This window comes from Cyprinus carpio, chromosome A19 (assembly GCF_018340385.1).
Source record: "Cyprinus carpio isolate SPL01 chromosome A19, ASM1834038v1, whole genome shotgun sequence".
Lineage (NCBI taxonomy): Eukaryota > Metazoa > Chordata > Actinopteri > Cypriniformes > Cyprinidae > Cyprinus > Cyprinus carpio.
In genome coordinates, this window is record NC_056590.1 from 6,611,465 (window position 1) to 6,633,364 (window position 21,900).

The window sequence follows — 21,900 nt, forward strand, 5'->3', positions numbered from 1 at the left end:
AATAAGGTTGTCAAGATGTTTGCAAAAAAACATTATTTATACATCATTCATGGAATGTTTTTTTTCTTTTCCTGAAACAGTTGGACATTCATCTAACGTTTTTTAAATGATACTTGTTTCAGAAAGTTCAGAGAACATTCAATAAGTAACATTTCCATGTTTATAAAATGATAAAATTAAATTTTCAGTTCACATAACCAAGAAAAATGTAGATGTTTTGAACGCTGAATCTGAAAGAACTTTTCATAACTTATTAGGAACGTTAAAAACCATTCACATATTTTGTTAGCTGGGAGCCTCTTTGGCCTGAAAAACCATTTAGTATCCAAAAAAGAATTTTTTTCTGATGAAACTAATAACAGTCTGTGTAATTGTGCATATAGTAAAATAAATGTAAAATTAAAAGGCCAAAAAACTTCCCATACGTTTTGTTGTCGACGTCGAAGGCAGTGTTGCAATCAAACCAATATTTTAGAGCACATTCATCTAAACAAGGCTGAAAAAATTGACAGTTTGCATGACAATAAAAGTACAAATGCTAAAAGAATATATGACAGAATATGTTAAATACAAGTTCACTTGCAGCAAAGAAGTTGCTGTAAATTATTGTCTGCCAAGAGCATGACCCCCCCCCCCTTTTTTTAAATTTAACTCTATAAATTACCTCTATCCATTTAGAAAATTGAATTTTGTTATGTGGTTCATGGCAAAATTAAATACAGTAAGGGCACACTGTTCAGAAAGATTTTTTATTTTTGGCCGCCACTTCATGTCCAATGTAAAATTTTAGAAAACAGAACCAGCTGAGAACCAATGATACAAAGATCTTATATTTTTTTAACAGATTCCTGTACTTCATTTCTTACAGGCAAAATACAGGGCAAGGGTGATGATCAGAACATGCACTCGAGAATATTAGCCTATACTCTGAGAACATGCATCGAGAGAGAGAGAGAGAGAGAGAGAGAGAGAGAGAGAGAGAGAGAGAGAGAGAGAGAGAGAGAGAGAGAGAGAGAATGATTTAAAGTTCGGTGAATCAGCGTTTGGTCGAAAGGCTGCGCGTCACGCACGCGCCGAGATATAGACACGTTCACATGCGTTTGTAATATCCGGGTTGGAAGGAGGGAGTGTCTCGTATTCCCAACAGAAACACGCTGGACAGAGCAGCCAGAGAGACGTGCTCCGCGGAATATGGCATCGGTCAGAGGGAAGCGGAAGCGCAGCGCGATGGAAACGGGTTCCAGCTCCTCCGTCAGGATTTAGACCGGGGTCCGCGATGGAAAAGCCGCTGCGCTCGTCGCAGCCCGCGGAGAGGAGGCTGGCGGCTCGGACGGGCTCGGGATCGGCCTCGCTCGGGTTCGGCGCGTCTCCGGCGGGGAACATCGCGCCGCTGCAGCCCGGACGCACGCGCAGGATAGAAGGAGTGCTCAGCAAATACACCAACCTCATTCAGGGCTGGCAGAACAGGTACCGAACCACATCCGGTCAGGTCCGTGATGAAGTTTACACTGAGCTTAACTCGTGGCCGCAGCATTACCACAATATACGTGTGACATTCACTAAATATGATTTATGTAGGGTTATTTTGTTTGTCATTTGTCTTTTTGTTTAATTTAGCTACTCGTGTTATATAGTCACATACTGTATACACTGTTATGTGTACATGACAGATAAGTTATATACTGTACTAACACACACACACACACACACACACACACACACACACACACATATATATATATATATATGATAAAAACTATAATATTCTTCACTAGGTTATTTTAAATGTCTTGTGAAGTTTTTAGTAAACGTAGTTAAAATGACACTATTAAAACTACCAAGACAATAACTCAAAAAAAGACATTGTATTTATAATTCATATTTTGTTTTGGATCAATTATAGTCAGAAATAAGATTCCTAATCTGGCTTTTGAGCTCGTGCTCATATTTTATGGTGCATTCTGGCATAATGTGACTAAATCTCAAGTCCAATAATTACTAAAGTGTTTCATCAGAACAAAACTTCTGATTCTCATCCATATTGATGTCACATGTTTGTTCTTGTGTTTTTAGATTTAAAGTGAAGCGTTCAAATGCTAACAAAATGTTATTGTATTCGTTGAGGTGAAGCTGAAGTCATCCTGAGATCTTGTGTTAGTCACTGAACAAACACTCGACGTCAGTTCAGACTTGTTGCTCGTTACACAGGAGATTCTGAGATGAACTGATATTCAGGAATAATTACACAAGAGATCAGGAACCAGTTTAATGAGCACACACACACATACGTTATCTAGATGGGAATGTGATCTTTGTACTTTAAACACAGTCTGTCTCCAAGTTGTAAAACAGCGCAGGCGGAAATAAGTTTCTTCACACACAAGGTCTATTTTAGGCTGCTTTCATGATGGAGGATTGCGCAAATGTGTGTTTCAGGACGTTCTGACCTGTGTGCGGGCCGAATGCATGGGACGAGCTTTGATTTTCAGATCAGATTCACACACCTGCAGGTCAGATTCACTGCTGATGGTGACACGGGATTCTATTGACATCCAGACTCAATAGAGTCCATCTGCATGAGACTGGAGCGTCTGTTATGATACTGTGAGATTATGAGCTTTGATTATGATCCTATAAACCTAGAGGAAAATTATATTACTCAGATGCTGCTCTTTCAAAGCTCAGGATCTCATTTATGAATAATGTAAGCATCATATTTGTAGGGCCCTTTAAAAACTTTTTTTTTCCCCCAAAATCAGTGTTTTCAGTTTTAATTTTTCTGTATTCTGTTTTAATGGTTTAATTCCTTTTTCATTTAATAAACACTAACAGCATGCCTAATCAATTTAATTCTTAACTTAATTTAATTAATCTCTTAAAATGTAATCAAATAAAAACATAGTGATTTAATTTACAATAAAACATTGCACTTTTATTTTAATTTTTACAAATAAAGTGCTAAATAACAGAACTTTATTGTATAAATTAAAACTTGGATGTTAAAATATCTGATATGAAATTGTGATATTCCTTAATAAATCGTTATAAAATTAACAACAGCAGTAATAATAATAATACATTCTTAATTATTTATGATATTATAAATATATTATTTTATATTATCTAAAATCAATATTGTTTATTATTATTATTATTATTATTATTATTGGTTATTACATTACTTAGTGTAAAATAGTAATATATTTCTATCAATTTCTTCAGGTTAATTAAACTTTTATTTTGGTGTACTCTCAGTGATTTCTGAGTTTCAGTGAGTTTTTAACATGCATATTTTTTTACTATCATTTTTTCCGGATGAAATGGTGAAATGTTCATTAAATGCTTTCAGAGCAGAGGTCCCACTTGTGATTTTTCAGTCCTGTGTGGAGTTATTCAGACCACAGCTCAGGAGGAGATCACAGCATATGTTGACATTTGGATGGTGACAATGTAATGTTTCTGAGTTTAGCCTTACTTACACACACATACACACACACACACACACACACACACACACACACACACACACACACACACACGTCAGCGCTCATTTCTCTGTGTTCAGCAGGACTGTCAGGCTCTGAGCTGGTGGAAGTGACTAAAGCAGCTTTTCTCCTTGTTGTTGTCAGGAGAGTGAAAAATGTAAATCTAGTATGAATATGTCAGACATGTGTTATTCATCCAGTGTGTTTTCTGTCCTTGATCTCAGTGGCTGTTTAAAACATTTAATTCAGTTGTATCTTTCAGATCATAAATACCCCATCTAGAGTTAAACACCTCTTACATGCAGTATTATTTTATTATCACTGAGATACTTTTTTTTTTTTTTGTCATTAGTAGAACATTTTTAAACATTTTTATTTTAGTTTCAGCTTTACTTTTTTTAGAACATCAAGTTTAATCAAACGAAAAACAAAATGTTGCCTTGGCAAATAGCTGGAATAAAAAAAAAGTTAGATTTTTCTTTTCAGTTAATGTTTATTTTATTCAAAGTAATGCTTTTATTTGTTAACTATAATAACCCTGCTTACAGGTCACATTTCACACCAAAAAAATATAATTCATAAATTTATCAAGAAAAGCACATTTTTAGGGCTGTTAAGATGCATTGTGGCATGATTTGCACTAAAGCTAATTTCAACCGCAAATTTATGGTAATGCATCCAGATTTAGTAAGTCTTAATATTTTCTATAATATAATATTCTATAATACATTTTTTAAACAATGTATTACAGGTGCTATATACAACAACAGCTATTTTTAAGTGTTTTTAAATATATTCAAGTAGTTTATTACTTTTGCATCACAGTAATGATAATTTGGGATTTAAATGTGCTTTACTTTCATGAAAATAATGTGATAATCTAAGTCCAACAATCACAATGGTCCTAAAACATTTTGTTTTATTCAAAATATAATAATTATTTTGGGCTTTTGGAATGAAATACGACCTGAGGAGTGTCCTTGTTGTTTTGCTGAGATGTAAACGTGTTTTCTTAGGGAATGAACTAGAGTGGATTAATCAGAAGAACAGAGATCATAGAGATCACTAAAACAACAATGATAGCACAAATCATTTCTTATTGATCAGTCACATGATGCACCATAAATATATCTAGCTCACACACTTATAAAAGACATATCTGCTTTATGGAAATTACTAGATTAAATATTTAATTTGATGTGAATGTAAATTGTAGAGGCTGCTCAATATGTTGTACAATTTTTTTTTTTCTTGGTGTAAGTCAAGCAGTCTATGTTACATTAATTTTATATTGCAGCAGCAGTACAGTATACAGCATTGGTTTTTGTAACTCTTCAACCAGATTTAATAGGTGAACTGGACAAAACCAGGCTGAAGAATAGAAATGTAACTCTGGAATTATGACCTTTCTCAGATAACTAGCACACGTTTTTGTGTGACTGAATTATTCTGTACACAGATCTCAGGGTACAGATGTTTCAAGCATGGAAAATATGAATATATAAATGTATATTTAAAGGGCCAGAGTTTGTTGGAGAGTAAAGCAGAAACGGAAGTGCATCTATAGTTTTATTTCTTTGTTATTTAAGCTAATTGAGGAACGGTGAAACTCACAGGTGTATCTGTGCCGTAGGCAACAAATCATGATGTGTTTGTGTCACAGTGCTTCTTCTGCAGTAAGTACTGACTTCACTGCACTGTTTTCTACACAAGTGTTTTCTGCAGAATTCTAAACAACAGAATGTTTTTTTTTTTTTACATTCTATTTTTACATTTACATTAAACAGAAATATTACATAACACAACAGAGCTCTTGACTGAAAGTGTCTCTTTAACTAATAAACATCCAGTAGACGAGTCAGTAAATGTTAATCCAGTTACTCCTCCGATGCTTTCCACTATTTCATTAGCCTGATTTAAACCCATAAATCATTCGTTTGTGAGTCTTTTTGCTCACAAGATTCATTTGTTAGTGCATTGCACTGTTTTTACCCTGTTTGTTTGCTTCAGTGATGGTGAATCCTCCTGTAATCTAGGATCAGAGCTCTTGGTGAACATGGTTGCATGGTCTTGAAAGGGTCTGATTTGGGGTCAGAGCACATTTTGAAGCTTTTTGTGCCTAAAGGCTGGAGTCTTTGAGATAAAGAGCAGCGTCCAGGCCAGAAACCTCAGAAAGAATGGACTCAAATGTTTGCTCTAATTTCATCATTTGTATAATGAAGTGTAACTCTTTTCTTTGCCTTCACTAAAAAAAAATAAATAAAAAAAACTATAATATCATGATCAAATATTATTTATGCATTAAAAACTACAGAATATACAAATGACTTGTTTTATTTTAAATATAACAAATGTGTTACACATAAACAATATATTTTAAGTTCATTGCAAACGTTTCAAAATATACAGATATCAAATTAATGGAGAATTTAAATAGTGGAACTCATGTTGACTTATGGCTTTTGGAGAGGCATTTAATTGTATTTGGAGAAACATTTAATGTGTATATGTTATTTTCTGTATGGAGAAAATGAATGTGAATGTGAAATGAATCTTTGTACGACAAAAACTGGATCAGCATGTAGTGCAAGTTCTTGAGCAGTGATTAATTTGCATGTTGCAAAGTACAGTTTGTTTTGTTTCTATTATTATTTCCTTACCTTTATGATAATTATAACATTTTAAAGATTACATAGTTTGAGAATAAACTGTACCCCCCCCCCAAAAAAACCCCTTTTGTATTTTCAAAATATATATATTTAGTTTGTATATTAATATGCAATTTGAACACTTCAGATCAGCTGATTTTTTGCATGCATTCTAAAACCAAAATGACTACTGTTTGGCAATATTGCACTTTTAATTTTATTTAATTTTAACAGCATATGAGGGATTGAAGTTTTCTACAGATTTTATTTTTCTTTCATTCTTTTTTAAATTACTTTTTGGAAATATTGCACTTTAATTTTGTTAATTTTAACAGCATGTGAACAAATCTAGAATCAGAATCAGAAGAAATGTAAAGATCAAAGAAATTTAATATTTCTTTAGAAGAGATTGTTGATATAGTTTATATACCCCTATTCTTATAAAATCAGAAAGCACAGCTAGTGCAAATACAAATACAAAATCTCTTCTGCAACTACTTTCTAGGATGAAAATTGGTTTTGTCTGTCTGTAAGAACCTGCTGGAGCTGTGAATCGGTTCTTCAGGTGCGGCTGTGTGCTTTTCTGTGTATCAGCTTCTGTCATGTGCACTTTCTCGTACGGTTTAATCACACAGAGAGCTGAGCTGTGACTTTCACTCTCATTTACACTCTCTAATTGTCTGAGCGGGTGATTGGGAGCTGTAGCCTCTGGCCAGAAGGATTGTGGGATTGAATGAGTGTCATTGTGTCTAAACCATCATCTGAGCTCAGCAGACACATGCATTTAAAACTCTCTCTGTCTGCTTCTCTATCATCGTTCTTCTGTTAATCTTGGACTGATGATGCCATTATTAATTTGCATGTTCTGTCCAAGTATTTCAAGTCAAATATCCATATGTTTATTTAGAAAAATAATCATATAATGTCAGACAATCGGTGCAATGCAAATGAAAATAGAAACCGGGCATCTGTGAAGTGAGTCAACTCTAGTGCGCTCACCTCTCTCAGGTTGTGATGCAGTTATACTGTGATGGATCACTGTATGATGCATGTATTGTGATCTGTGTCTGTGCAGGTATTTCGTGTTGGACCCTGATGTGGGTCAGCTGCAGTATTTCGTTAGAGCAGGGACGGAGTCAGAAGCCCCGCGGATCCCTGCCTCTGATTGGTGCGTCTGTGATGTCGAGCGACGAGGCGCCTCACATGTTCATCGTCAGCTCAGCCAATGGGGAGCTCTTCAAACTCAGAGGTATTTTACACTCGCTTTCTGTCTCTCAGGTCAGTGCATTAGTGTGATGATGAGCTAAAGGTTACTTGCTTGCGCTGCAGTGCTGGGCTGTTACCGCAGCAACCAGCGGCCTCTGTTCACGAAAGTCATGTTTCATGCACGACTTTGTGCATTTATTCAGTATTTGCTCTCTGAAGTGCTGGAGGATTTTGTACTGAGAGTCTCACTGACATTCAGTCTGTTTCTCAGTCTGCCCAGCCATATGGAGAAAAACTGTGTGAAATAAACAGATGATTCACTTACATTATACCGTCAGTACTTTTATTCAATAACGTCACATTAAATTGATCAAAAAGTGATGATAAACACATTTCTAATGTTACAGAAGATTTCATTTACGGCACACAAAATTGGAAACACTTCAGGAGTTTCGAAGTCGGTCCATCGGATTGGTTGATTTATACAGGGTTTCCGGGAGACGTACGTGTTGCGTTTTTAAATGTTCCGCCTGGAAACAAAGATGCCGTGATGTCAAACCTCATGTTAGAAGAAAGCCGTCATGTTTACAGCTGTGATAATGAGTGCTTATCAGGATCAACTGAACGCTGGATTTTTAAAAGTATGTGAAAAATGTAAATTTCGCGGCATAGAATCTTTAAAATATACAGTCTGTTATTGTGGGGACATTTCCACGGCCCTAAACATGATGCGGCACAAAACGAAACGTGATTGGTTGCTTTATCTGTCAGTCATATGGCCTCTTGGGCGGTCCTTGCCATTCAAAGCGGCCAAGGTTCCCAGATCTTCTGCCCATCAGTCTAAAGGTCTGGCTACACGAGACTATGGTTTATGTGTGTTTTTCAAGTCATCTCCAGGTAATAAAAAAGTATATGAATAATGCAGTGCTAATTGACATAGCATTTATTACACCATAGAAACTATAACATATATATTTCTGTTTGTAGTATATAAACCAATCATAAAATTGTCATTAAGAAAATAAAGGGGGAAAAATCTTACACATTTCTGTCCAGCAGTGGTTTTGATTTCTTAAAAGAGATAAGGAGAAAAAAAAAGATGGCTACATCCCTGTTTCTGAAGGATCATGTGACACTGAAGACTGGAGTAATGATGCTGAAAATTCAGCTTTGAATAACAGGAATAATTTATATTTTCAAATATATTAATATATAAAACAGTTATTTTAAATTGTAATACTATTTTACAATATTGCTGTTTAGGATCTGCTCACTGCTGCCATCTCAAGGGGTTCTGGGTATTTACCATGAGGTTTGGTAGCTGGTTTCTTCTGGTCCAAGGTGCTTCTCAGTAGTGATGTAGGATTTGGCTAAGCTATTAGCTGGTGATCCTGTTTTTTTCCAGCACTCAATAATCTGGAGTCTGTTTCTGGTTTATTCAGGCTGTAAAGTTGATGCCCTGCTGAAGCTCAGTGTAGTTTTTGATGATTTCAGCTCAACTGTTTTCATTGACTCTTGTTTTGACTCTAGGAATAGTCTGACTTCCTGTTGAATGTGGAAGTGATGCGGTGTGACATGCTCCCAGGGTCGTTATTGTGAAAGATCAGAAGGATGTTTCATCTACTGTGTCAGTGTGTTCTTTTAGTATCAGTGAGATACAGTTATACTGTAGTTTTCATTAAGAGTTTGAATTTTTTTTTTTTTTACAATTTATTTTTATAGTATTTTTTTTTCTATTGTTTATATATATATAGTTATATATATATATATATAATATATATATTATATATATATATATATATATATATATATATATATATATATATATATATATATTGGATATATATATTATATAATATAATATTTTTTTTTTTTTTTTTTTTTTTTTTTTTTTTTTTTTTCAGTTTTAGTTATTTTAGTATATTAGATTAAAACTAAATAAATGAAAAATGTTGCCTTGGGAAAAAATAGCTGAACTATAACTATAATTACCCTGGTAACTAATGCATTAATACTTTGCATATTTCCTCTCCCTCTCTCTCATGTTTCCTCCTGTAATTCCTCTGTTCCAGCGGTGGACGCCACAGAACAGCAGCTTTGGATGACGCAGCTACAGGCCTGTACCAGACGCCACTCTGACAGCAGTGCCAAGGTGATTAACATATTAATGCTGATTCTTTATCACTCCACAGAATAAAATGCTACTGTAAAGCGTAGTCAGCGTAGTTATTACAGGTGGGCGATATGACCAAAATCTTCATTATGAGTTATTTTATTTCACAGTAACAATACATATCACGATAAAGTTATTTTTGCTTTAAATAAGGTCTTTATGATATCAAATTTTTGATACCATAGAAATGTTATATTTCTTGTCACCAGTGTCAATATCACAAAAAAACTAATACAAGCCTAAAAAAATAAAAAAAACTCAAGCTCACTGAAGACAAGTAAACAGTCACTGATTAAATAAGAATAAGAAACTAATTACAACCAACAGGACAAAAAAAATATACAGTAGAACAAATAAATAAGAAATGCTACATACATTCTATAAAGTAATCAAATAAATAAAACACTGCATATTCTTCACTGTATAAATTAAATGTGTTTCTTATTAAACTTACAAAATTGATATAGTCAAGAGCAGTGAGAGATCTTCTCGTTTTTGTTGTTTGATTAACATGAATGGCAGTCAGCAGAAATATTAGACTGCTGTCACTTTAAGAGCTGCCCAGATCCAATATGCTGTTACACGTTTTCTTTCTCAGCTGTTTGTTTTCACTTAAGACGTAAATTACTGTGTTCGTGAGGATACTTGCAAAGACGGGCATTTTGACACATACAAGTGTCTGTATTTAACCATTGGAGGCATATAAAGCGGCAAAAACTCAGTTCAATACTCCCGCGCTCTATGCGCACCGTCTTCACATGCTCTCCCTCTCAGACAGTGCGAGCATATAACGTAATGAGTTTTTTTTCCCTGCTGATGAGTTTCAACGGCTTAAAATCATGTAGACAAAAAATAAAAAATAAATTTAAAAATTGTTAAAGTAAATTCAAATAGGAAATTTCATGATATAGTTGTTTTAGCTTGTTTTAATGCTTATTTGAAATCAATTCAAGTTATCTTGAGGGCCTTGTGGAGGTTCGCTAAGGCTTAATCTGATCTGTTGTCATTCACAGATGAGGAAACTGAAGGACTGGGATGAGCCTCTGTGTGTCGAACAAACTCAGAACACACTGGATGCACAGGTAACACACACACACACACTCTCTTGTCTTATGTGTGTTTGTTATATTATCTGTCTCATAATGTCCTGATGTGTGTGATTGTCGTACACACAGGGTTGGTCTGTGTCTGGTCTGTTAATGCTGTGCTGTAGTAACTGCTCGTCAGCACATGATAACAGAGCTTCATTCAGTGAAGAACAAATGCTTCATTGAAACACTGAGCCTTTCTTTCTCTCTCACATTCCTAAGTAAATGATATCCGCATAAATTGATCCAGACGGGTCTAGAGTCACTGCTGAGGGCATTAGCACACACATACTACCTTTGTTTTTCATCTGACAAGGTTGTTTCTGAATCTTTAAATAACCATACTCTCCCATCTCAGTCCCAAAGTATGAGGATAGAGAGACGAATCCCCCCAATATTCACATCAGCACTCAATAAATATGGGGTTTCAATGTCTGCTTCTTAAACTCTCACCCACAATCCTAAATAAGTTACCAGCACGCTGCAAAAAACAGCTTTGAATTACTTTTTTTTTTTTTTTTACTTTTCCAGTTAAAACATCCTTGAAAAGTCCTTGAAAAAATGATAAATGTACTTTAGAAACAACACTGCATGAGAAATCACGATGTGTTTTAATAGACTTTATCTTAAATATGAATGTGTTTTGTCTTCCTGCACAGTTTGTTACTTATTTCAAGGATTTTGAGATGTTAACTAGGAAATAACTAAGACAAAAAAATACTCATTAAGAAGATATGTTTTACTAACTCAAAGCCTAAAGCACTGAAAAAAGATCGGAAGAACATTTTATTAAAGATGAGAGATTTATTTGCTATTATTAAATAAATTAATACATTTCATTTACTTTATTTATTTATGGCACTTATATTAATAAGCAACATTATAAAATGATTCATCTAACCAAACAGTATTTATGAGAAATTTTGATTCATGGACTCATGATGCAATAACAAAACAATACCTAATACATCAGTTTTCCTGCAATATAATTCAGTGCATTGTTAAATTGTTAACTTTTATTTTATTTCAAGACTTATTTATTTATTTTTATTCACGATAAATAACCCTGATTTAATTGGCATTTATAGTTAGTCATAATAAGTTTCATGTGTTTATGCATTAGCATTCAATAAACTGACCACACTAGGATGTTTAAAGTTGTGAAGGTTTAAGTATGTTTATATAACATATATAACATGTAAGGCTCTTTTATCTGTAAAGACATAATTTTATCTGTATAGTTCTAATGCTGTAGTGTATTTAGCACATGAAGTCTTGCGAAGGTGAGTTTGATAGCGAAATCTGTCCTGGTTGTGACTTGTTTCACTATATGGAGTGTGACTGCGGTGTGAATGGAGCTGTTATTCAGCATTCACTGCTTGTTAGACTGAATTATGTGTCTGTGAATGGGAAAAGGTTTTTTACCGTCTCTCTCTGTGTGACTCAGGGTTCATCGGGCCGGACACGAAGTGTCTCTCTGCTTCCTCACCTCCCTCCGTCTTCCTCTCCTGTATCTCAGAGACATCTGCCTCACCACGGGCCTCCGAGCAACGTCGTTACCATCACGCGCCATAAGTCGCCTGCAGCCGCCCGCCGTGCCAAAAACCAGTACCCAGAGCGCCTCCTGGAGGTCAAAGAGGTCAGACACACCTCAAACATTGGACTGACATTAATAGACTACCATGCTCCTCACTAAAGCTCCTGTATGATCTATTTCAGAATTAAAGAATACTCAAAAAAAAGAAAAAAAGCTATAAGATTTATGCATTTGAATTGCAAATAAAATTTACATCCTAATAAACGAATAAACTTAATCTGATGCATATTTGTCAGTCATGCATTTTCTACCTAGTTTCAATCTCATACATTTTCACTCACTGAATACTGCTGGTAACTGCTATACTGCTAGCTATATTTAAACCATATTCATACTTTTAACTGATTAAATGTAATTGTTTTCACAATGAACAGATTTATGCTGATTCTATAAAATCATAAATAAAATCATTTTGAAAATATGATTATTTAAATAAAATCAAATTGGTGGTAATAAACTATGGCATGATGATTATTATTATTATTATTATTATTTATTTTTTGAGTAGAAATCTGACCCATTTCACTTATGTATCACTGAAAAATATGCATCACATTGAGTTTATTGGTTAATGTTAAAATTAAAAGTGTTATGTTAAAATAGTGTAATCCAAATGGTTGGAAATTTTAAATGCAATTCAGTTAATGTCCTTGAATGTGAGGTGAGTTTGTCACATTCCACACGAGGTTGAATTGGACTTTGGAAGAGGAAATGACTGAATCTAAAAGAAATTCAACACCGCATAAGAATTTAATTAGTCCAATAGTCCAATATTTGAATTAACTTGTTATTTTAACTAATTGTGCCTTTTTATTCCCTGAAATGCATAAATGTATTTCTTTCTGAACTGATTCAGTGGTGTCAAAACAATTTACTATCAAACCAGATTTAACTTAATAATAAGTAACAATATGAAATGGCATTTTGGGAAATGAAATGTTCTTTCCCATCATCCATAAAATCAAATGTATGTATAATTAATCAAACAGTGCTGAGCTTGATCAAAATTTTGATTTCAGGCCCTCGATTACATCAGCAATAAAGTCAAGTCATTTCAGAGGTGGAGATAGTTTTGGATGAAAGATTATGAAGATGCTAAACAATTATTATTTTTTTTAATAATAAAGAAGTATTTTCTGCTCACCAAGCCTGCATTTATTTAATTATAAATACAGTAAAAACAGAAAAACTGTGAAATATTATTACAAATTAAATTAACTTTTTTTTCCCCTGTTTCAATATACAATATTGGAAAATGTAGCTTACTCCTGTGAAGCAAAGCTGAATTTTCAGCATAATTACTCCAGTCTTCCTCAGTGGTCACGATTTCAGAAATCACTTACTAATTGCTGTGTGCTGATTTGCTGCTCATTTCTGATTATTATCAATGTTGAAAACAGCTGTGCTGATTCATATTTTTGTGGAAACCATAATACATTTAAATTTTCACAGGTCTTTGATGAATAGGAAGCTCAAAAGAACAGCATTTTTTAAAAATATCTTTTTTAACATCATAAAACTCACTTTTGATCAAAGTTTTATGCAGTTTTATGCATCCATTAATAAATGTATTAATTTATTTATTTAAAAAAAAAGAAAGAAATCTAGCATCAGATCAGTGTATTATTGTAAAAAAACAGTGAGAATTTTTTTTAATCTGATGCTATCCCAGTTTAATCCCAAGGGTTGTGTTCTAGTTAGTAGTGAAACTGAATGGAGCCCCCTGCTGGTCAACTGCAGTAAAGCTCCTTCCTCATTTCTTCAGGTTATGAACCAGGTCGAGGGTCAGCAGAAGAGTCTGGTCCAGTCCATCGAGTCTCTGCCCATGCGTGGATCCCTGTCCTGTCTGGATCAGGACCTGCTCCTGCTGAAAGCCACCTCTGCCGCCACCCTGAGCTGCCTTGGCGAGTGCCTGACTATATTACAGCAGAGCGCCGGAAACAACCACGGGCCGCCCTCCGGTGAGTCCAATACGGACACCCTACAGACGCCCGTGGCTCCTCCAGACCCGAGCCGGCCAAAGATCAAGGCGAGGTGGACTGCGGTCCCTGTCCGTATGTAACGGGCCCCATGCACCTAAACGTTTGTAATAAATGTTGTTGAAGGGCTGTTCATTTGTTCAGATCGCGTTGATGTCATTTCGTTCATGCTGCATGTTCAGTGTTTGTGTGAGTTCATCTGTATTTTGGTTCTTGATTTGAAATTGTTTGTTCATTCAGTTCTGTGCCTGATTATATCATTTGTATTCGTGCTTGAGTGTGTAACACGTTCAGGGGATGACAACCGTCCTTGATGCATGATTCATGTGAGTGTTTGGAATTGATTCCTGTTGCTTTTCAATGCTGGACGAACCACATGCCAAAGAAACACACACACACACACACACACACACACAGGTGCCTGAAAACGCAAAAGGACCCAGTGGATCCAATAAAACATTTCAGATCGACCCTGACATGGAACTCAGGTGCTTCACTCTGGGCGTCAGAATCAGTTGCCATGATTTTAGAGTTGATTTTGTTTTATGTTTTGCATTTTTATTAATTTTTTTTATGTTGATTCACAAAACAACTAAAAGAACAAAGCGGGAACTCCTTGATATCAGTGGACACCTTTGATGTCTTTCTTTCTCCGAGGAGAAACACTTGAGAGCTGAATGACTCTGTACCTGATCTGAGTATTGTATTTTTGTTTTATATTTTCATTTTCGAATGTTAATCTTCAGATCTCAGGTTCTGTTCCTTGTGTTTGGAGAGAACAAGATGCATTTTGTTTTCAGCGGAATGCGATCTCTCTCGCCCTGAATGCTTTAAATGAATTCAAACTGAGGTGGGAATGAACCCATATTGTTGTACGGAATGGACTGAATCCCAAACTGATCGCTTAGAGATGTTTATGATGTTTACAGAAATTAATTAAAGGAATGAGTTCAGATGACACCATTGATCTCTGACTAAAGTCTATTTTGGGACTAGTTCATATACATTGAGGGGGCGGGGGCCTGCATGATATCCAAACAGGAGGGAAACACCAATCAGGTAAATACATCCTGTGTGTCTTGTTTGTTGTTGCCTGATCCGTTTGCTTTTCCTTCACAATAATGATCATCAAGCCGGAACATTTCACATGTCTGTGAATGGATATTATCTCCAGCTCTGAGTGCATGGATATTTCTCTTGATTAATCAGCATGGGTCTGTGTGAGGATGTTTTTTCCCTTTAGCTTATGCCGAAATGAATAACTGAATTAATCTGAAGTGAGGCTTGTTCTATATCCGTTTTAAAAGTTTGGTCAGATGTAGTTTTCAATTTTCGAGGGTTCACCATTTATTTATTTTACAATTAGGTTAGAAAATCTATCTTCTATAATTGTTTAAAATAGCTGTTTGTATTTGAATATATCTTTAAATGCATTGTATTTTAACATTTATTCGTGCAATTTACAGTTTAGTAAATCAGTTTCTGGTTTTATTCATCAGTTCAAGTAAACAGTCTGTATATAGTCATCAAAAGTGATTTCAGCTCTGAGTATGACATGATCGTTTATGTAAATAATAAGAATTCTATTCCAGCCATGGTTATTGATTTCAGTTTTCTGAGCTAGATTATTTCTGAAGAGTCTCATGCATCTCATGCATTAATAAAATCTTTTATTAAAATGCTAATAATCTACAGCACAATGGGCCACAGTGTCACAAAGACAAAGTGTATTTACATTTAAGTTCTGTCAGAAATTGTATGTGGCTGAATGTAAGGAAAGCTCAAGATCTCAGAAATATGAGAGCAGATGCCTTGCTGCCCTGATAATACTTTTGACTCATGAGATCATGAGAATTTTGAGATGCTGCTGAACCCTTTCGCCAATATTGCAGCCTTTTCACAAACACACCGAACTGCTGCAGGACCCTCTGAAGTTTTGAATCCATGTACAATTAACTGATTATATTTATAAAAATAAATAATACAGTGGTAAAACTGCCATTCTGTGATATGGTCTAAGCAGCGTGTGATGTTTGTGTTAAAATATGTGAATCATTATCAAAAAAAAAAAAAACCTGCTAAGGAGGTTTGCCGGTTTTAGCTGGTTTCCACTGGTCAGGAAGTTTTAGTTTGATGGGCTTTTGTCAACCAGCTAAACTACATAAACCATCTCAGGCTGGTCTTTCAGCAGTCTCATCAGCAGAGGACTGAACGCAGGCTGAAGGCACTAATTGATTTGGTTTTGAGTTTCGGCGTGATGTGTGATGGTGTTCTTCGTTCCTGCAGATAAAATGTTCCCGGTGTGGGACCGTCCCAAAAGTCCGCCCTCAGGAGAACATCTGAGGAACGGCGGTGCTGCTACCCTGAGCTCCACTGAGCCCTCGCCCACCCTTAGGAAAACAAACCTGCTGCAGAACACTGAGTTAAAACCACTTACTGTCCTGAGGAAGATTATGCCATTAATTACCGTTCAAAAGTTTGGGGTCAGTGAGATTTTGTAATGTTTTTGAAAGAAGTCTCTTATGTTCACTGAAGCTGCATTTATTTGACCAAAAATACAATAAAAACCATAATTTTGTCAAATATTATTACAATTCAAAATAACTTTTCTATTTTAAGTGTAGTTTATTCCTGTGATCAAAGCTGAATTTTCAGCATCATTACTCCAGTCTTCAGCGTCACATGATCTTCAGAAATCATTCTGATATGCTGATTTGCTGCTCAAGAAAACATTTCTGATAATTATCTGTGCTGAAAACCGTTGCGCTTTCTCAACATTTTTGTGGAAACCATTAATAAAAAAAAACGGAAAACATTAACATTTGAAATAAAACTGTCCCTTTTGAGCAATTTAATTCATCCTTATGAATAAAGTTATTTTCTTTATTTTTTTTCTTTATTAATTTATTGAAAAAAAAGACCCAAAAACCTAAACCATAGTGTGTGTGTGTGTGTGTGTGGGTGTTGTGTGGGTGCATGGCATGTAAAATAGATTTTTTTTATATTATACAATAAAATACAATTAATAAAATATAATATGTTTTTCAATTTTATTAATTAATTATTATTTTATTTTATCTATTTATTCATTTTTTTAATACTAATGCAGAAATTTTTACCTATAATAAATATATTTTATCCTTGCTAAATAAGTTTTTTTTTTTTTTTTAATTTTAATTTTAAAAATTAAACCCAAAACATAAGCCACAATGTGTATATATATATATATATATATATATATATATATATATAGATATTATTCTATTATGTATATGTATCGAATATTTCTTTATTACTATAAAAACAATCTCTCTCTCTCTCTCCTCTCTCTATCTATATATTCTCTTTAAAAAAAGCAATTCTAATATATATATATATATATATCTATATATACTGTATATATATATTATAATATATATATTATATTATATATTATAAAAATAATATAATTAAATATTTTTTTTCAATTATTATTTATATTTACTTATTTTATTTTATCTATTCATTTATTTATTCTTTTTTTTTTATTTATTAAAGCATAAATTAAGACGTGTATATGATTTGTGTGTTTGCTGCAGGATGGGACGGAGGTGATATCGTTATCTCCTGATAGGGAGGTGATGGATTCAGATGATAACACTGAAGAAGATCTGGGTGTGTTGGACGACCAGAGGAGCGTCATTCTGCATCTGCTGTCTCAGCTCAAACTGGGCATGGATCTCACACGCGTACGAATCACAACACCACCACATTAATATCAGCTAATATTAGTGTTTCATTTGACATTACAGTGTCTCTCTGTGTGCAGGTTGTTCTTCCCACCTTCATCCTGGAGAAGCGTTCACTTCTGGAGATGTACGCTAACTTCATGGCGCACCCAGACCTGTTCCTCTCCATCTCCGCCGGAAGCACCCCGGAGGAGCGCATGGTGCGTTTCGTCGAGTATTACATGACCGCCTTCCATGAAGGACGTAAGGGCGCCGTCGCCAAGAAGCCCTACAACCCGGTGCTGGGCGAGACCTTCCACTGCTCATGGGAGGTTCCACGAGATCCGCGTCCGCCCTCTGAGGACTGAGACGAGCCCCAGGACCAAATCAGGAGGCAGCAGGGGCGGAGTCAGACTCGTACAGGGTGCGTTTTTTGTGGCGGAGCAAGTTTCCCATCATCCTCCAGTGTCAGGGTTTTACTGCGAGTGTGCGGAGAGAGGCATGTGCGTCAACACACAAAACCAAACTAATAGCAATTTCATTGGCAGTGTCTATGGTGGGAGAAGGTGGGTGGTGCTCTCTTAATCTAAAAATGTACTCATCCTCAGGCCATCCAAGATGTAGGCGAGTTTGTTTCTTCATCAGAACAGATTTGGAGGAATGTAGCATTACATCACTGCAGTGAATGGGTGCCGTCAGAATGAGAGTCCAAACAGCTTGATAAAAAATCACAATAATCCACACACCACTCCAGTCCATCAATAAATATCTTGTGAAGAGAAAAGCTGAGTGTTTTGTAAGAAACAAAACCATCATTAAGATGTTTTATAAAGTCATCTCTTCTGAATCAGGAGAGAAATATGCACATATTAGGCACCATTTACAAATGAAAACAGTTTTAAACAAATATGTGGGTGGATTTTGATGTGAGAGGCTTTATCACATTATTTTATTGATTTTTGGGTGAACTATTCTATATAGTAACAAATTGCATCAAATGTGCAATTTTGAAGTTGAAAGACTGAAATACTACAACTTAGAAAAATCATTTACTACATTGTAAATACTAAATACAAGAATCTAGTTTACTATTTATTAAGATTAATTTTCCAGTATTTTATGATGTTAGCATTACATTATCTGTTAAAAACCTCACAGTACATAGATTAACTTATTTTTCCTCATGACCATGTTACTAAATCTCAACACTTATATTATTATTATTATTATTATTTTGTTAACAACTGTTTTATTGAGTTTTCTTTTAAATTTATTGAAATTGGAATTTAATCTTGACTTTTCATATGTAGGCCAACATCTGAACTGATCTGAGGTTAAGGGATCTAATTTCTTAAAAATAGATCATAGTGATCTGTGAATTTGTTTTATGTTTAACTTTGAAATTTCTGTCTGTACAATAACAAAAAAAAAAATATTTTTTGAAGTGAAAAGTTACAGTGAGGGTAAGATGAGCCACTCAGAAATAGGGTAGGAGAGTTCTTTCTGTTGTTGTTGGTTTTTTTTGTTCCACTTAATAAGCATTGTAATTAATGGAGTTATGATCTTACTATATGTATGTGTGTGTGTGTGTGTGTGTGTGTACACAGTATGTATATAGCTGCTTGATGTGTTCAGTCTTACTTTAGGACGTTGCTCTTTGCTCTTCAGGCGTGTTGTACCTGCGAGATCACGGGGAGGAGTACATGTTTACATTCCCGAGTGCATACGCTCGATCCATCCTCACCGTGCCGTGGGTGGAGCTCGGAGGAAAGGTAACCATAAGCTGCGCCAAGACCAGATACTCGGCCAACGTCACATTCCACACCAAACCCTTCTATGGGGTGGCAAAGTTCACAGGTCAGTCAGCAACTCTGATACTTAATTGAGACGTAATCGAGAGTGGTGATGATGATGATGATGATGAATGTGTGTTGTTCAGGGTCAGCGCAGAGGTGAAGCAGAACTCCAGCGGGATGGTGGTGTGTAAAGCTCAGGGTGAGTGGAACGGGACGCTTGAGTTCATCTACAGCGGAGGAGAGACCAAAGTCATCGACACCAACAAACTCCCCGTCATGAGGAAGATGATTCGCCCTGTGCAGAAACAGGGCCAGAGCGAGTCCAGTCAAACTTTACATATATTATATATTATATATATATATATATACTTTACATATATATATATATATATATATATATATATATATACAGTACAGGTCAAAAGTTTGGAAACATTACTATTTTTAATGTTTTTGAAAGAAGTTTCTTTTGCTCATCAAGCCTGCATTTATTTGATCAAAAATACAGAAAAAAATGTAATATTGTGAAATATTATTACAATTTAAAATAATTGTTTTTAAATGTATTATACTTTAAATTATCATTTATTTCTGTGATGCAAAGCTGAATTTTTAGGATCATAAATGTTCCTTTAGAAATCATTAAAATATGATGATTCATTATCAAAGTTGGAAACAGTTCTGCTGCTTAATATTTGACATGTGATACTTTTTTAGGATACTTTGATGAATAAAAAGTACAAAAAAAATAAAAAATAAAAAATGAAGCTATGTTTTTAAAATATAAATATTTTGTAATAACAATATACACTACTGGTCAGTAATTTGGGGTCAGTAATTTTTTTTTTTATTTCTTTTTTTTAATTAAAATCAATACTTTTATTCAGCAAGGATGTGTTAAATTGATAAAAAGTGATAGTAAAGAAAAATATATTATTAAAGATCATATATTATTAGATTTTTTTTTATTTTGAATAAATGCAGTTCTTTTTAAACCTTTTATTCATCAAAATATATAGACAGCAGAAACTGTTTCCAACACTCATAATAAATCAGAATATTAGAAATGATTTCTAAATGATCATGTGACAGACTGGATGTTACATGTGACACTGAAGGCTGGAGTAATGATGCTGAAAATTCAGCTTTGCATCACAGGAATAAATTATTTTTTTTTAAGTATATTCAAATAGAAAACTATTATTTTAAGTTGTAATAATATTTCACAATATTACTGTTTTTTCTGTATTTTTGATCAAATAAATGCAGGCTTGATGAGCAGAAGAGACTTCTTTCAAAAACTTTAAAAATAGTAATGTTTCCAAACTTTTGACCTGTACTGTATATATATATATAGTTTTTATTTATATGGTCATTTCTCTAGTATAGTGATATTCCGTGTTGTTGATCTCAGGTGTCTCTGGCAGCATGTGACCGCGGCGCTGAAGGAAGGGAATGTAGATCTGGCCACTGAACACAAGCATGTGTTAGAAGAAGACCAGCGATCAGGCGAGAGACAGAGAGCCGCCGACAACATGCCCTGGAAACCCAAATACTTTAACAAAGAGGTGCGTTCATGACTGAAACATCTACTGCAGCATCTGCAGTTATAGTACAGACTCAACCGGGTTTGAAATCTGACAAACTACAAATCTGAAGTAAATACATTAGAAAACGTTGGGGGGGGAATGGACCGTGTGTGAAGTCCATCTCTCTTCTGCAGCTAAGATCAAAAAAATTTAAGCGTTGTTGTGGAGTTTGGGTAGTGTGAAGCTGATAAAGGTGTTTTGTCTGTGTGCAGGGTGACGGATGGGTCTACAGAAACCCCTTATGGACAACACACTGAAGAAAGGAAGACGAACACCGATGAGATGAACACAGAGACTGAAAACAAACAGCAAAAATCAAAGCCAGGAGAATAATGATGCATTATGATGCATCACACTATAGACTGTACAGAAAACAATGTGTATATTTGAAAACATGGACACACAGGATAGACCTTTTATACACTGTATAAATGATACATTATTTTTCACGATTATCTAACCAAGCCTTTGTGGATATGCACATGTACACAGTATTTAAGTCATCTGTCATTAGATGATTTGTTAACACAGTAAGAGAGTTATGGATTTAACATCCAACATGCATTTAATAATGTGAACAAGATGTTCAGATACAAGTTTTAAACAATCAATATTTCAGCTCACATTTCAAA

At 34.7% G+C, this 21,900-nt stretch overlaps 1 pseudogene; it reads left to right on the forward strand.

Annotated features, from left to right (window-relative positions):
- Positions 1–1,064: 1,064 nt before the first annotated feature.
- LOC122134607 lies at positions 1,065–21,900 on the forward strand (annotated as a pseudogene).